General features: G+C 45.6%; 1 long non-coding RNA gene across 1 annotated transcript; it reads left to right on the forward strand.

Moving 5' to 3' along the window:
* On the forward strand, positions 1-1,735 carry LOC135917781 (uncharacterized). The gene is made up of 2 exons (XR_010569407.1): positions 1-100; positions 1,432-1,735. It is a non-coding gene; the product is annotated as an uncharacterized lncRNA (long non-coding RNA).

The following is a 1,735-nucleotide window of genomic DNA, read 5'->3' on the forward strand; positions in this document are numbered from 1 at the left end:
GTTAGTATATATACCCGGGGCAGAGTCTGTCATCGGCATCGTTCTCTTTGTCTCAGAGAAGCAACATCTCCAGCCGGAACTAGGCGGAAGGAAAAAGATGGTGAGTCAAATAACCCGCTGTATACAGGGCTTGAGTTAAAGCCGTAGTTTACGCTAAATAGGCTGTTACAACGCCAAGAAAACAGTTTGTCACCAGGTACCTTGTAGCTTACACATCTCATTTTTCTTTAATGATACAACGCTTTATTTTAGCTCTTACCAGTTCGACGTACAAAGCTACCTTAATGCCTCAGTTTTGAAGATACTCAGTATTCTGTGTGCATAGAAGACATTCCTTTACGTGCCAGATAGATGAAGATGGTTTTGTCCTGGTGTCCTAATGCACTAATGCACTTAATTTGACGTGTGAGAAAAATTACCTACCAAATATGCTACCACAGTCATCTCTGAAATGGAAAATCACATAACGGTTTTCTTCAAGAACTAGACGTAGTAGTATAGCATCGAGAGGACAGAAAGCTACTTGCCTGTGGAAGCTAGATCGCCGTTGTCTTCAAGTTATTTCTCGCTCACATTTCTGTGGCAAACGAGTCCTGCCTTGGAAGATTTGCATTTGCTTTAGGTAGCGTAATCATATTTCCCGAGAAAGGGCTTAGTAGTGCCGCTTCAGCACACCTATCAAGCCTCGTGCACATCTATTTGAGGAATTTTGATAACCATCTTGGGGTATTTCTTTAAAGTGCGCACGCATTCGTTTACCGAACATAAAATGAAAGCATCACGCCATGTAATGCACAACATATATTTATAAATAAACGTTTTTCGCGCCAGACTCTTTAAGAGCGAATCAAAGCGTCCGCTGTCGTGAACTTATCAAGGCGGCTATGGGAGCCAGCGAGTACGAAAATGCCACATAGGGCAGCGATGACGACATGTGGTGGCGATGGTAATGTTGGGTGTATGGCGGTGATGACCATGGGGATGACAACGACGACAGCGGTGATCATGATAGTGGCACTAGTGAATGACTTCACCTCTACATGCTATTTCGCTTTTTTATGCAACCTTAATGTCGCTGTATATGATTTAATATCCGCTCCTTATTGTCTATATAAGTCCATATAGATCTAAACGCGCATGATTACACCTGGTGCGTTTCGAATGTCACTTACCTAAAAGAATGGTCTTTCTTTTTTTTTGTACCCGTTTAGTGGGAGAGAGAGAGAGAAAGTTAACGGTACTGGTGAGGTTAGCCTGTCGGCAAGTTTGGCACGCTATACTCCACGTAAGATGGTGAGGGAGGAAAGAAATTAAGTGAGGTAGAAACAAAGTATACACACACGCACACTAACACATGCACTAACACACATTAGCTTGGATAGAATTGTCTATATGCCAGCGGTATTTGATCACTACGCACATTCTTGGCAGCGTTTCATCGTTTACATCGCTGTCCTCGTGCTCACGGCTGCTGTCGCCCTTGCTGGCTACCACGGTCACGGAGGCTACGGAGGTTACGGCGGACACGGCGGTGGCTACGGTCACGGAGGCTACGGCCACGGTGGTTATGGAGGCCACGGCGGATACGGAGGCCATGGAGGGTACGGAGGCCATGGACACGGAGGATACGGCGGCTACGGAAGGCGGTGATTGATGCCCAGACCACGATTCGTAGACCGGGCCTCCTGAGTGCAATGTTACAATAAATTATTACCTGCGTATCAGGTGACAAGAA

This window comes from Dermacentor albipictus, chromosome 4 (assembly GCF_038994185.2).
Source record: "Dermacentor albipictus isolate Rhodes 1998 colony chromosome 4, USDA_Dalb.pri_finalv2, whole genome shotgun sequence".
NCBI lineage: Eukaryota > Metazoa > Arthropoda > Arachnida > Ixodida > Ixodidae > Dermacentor > Dermacentor albipictus.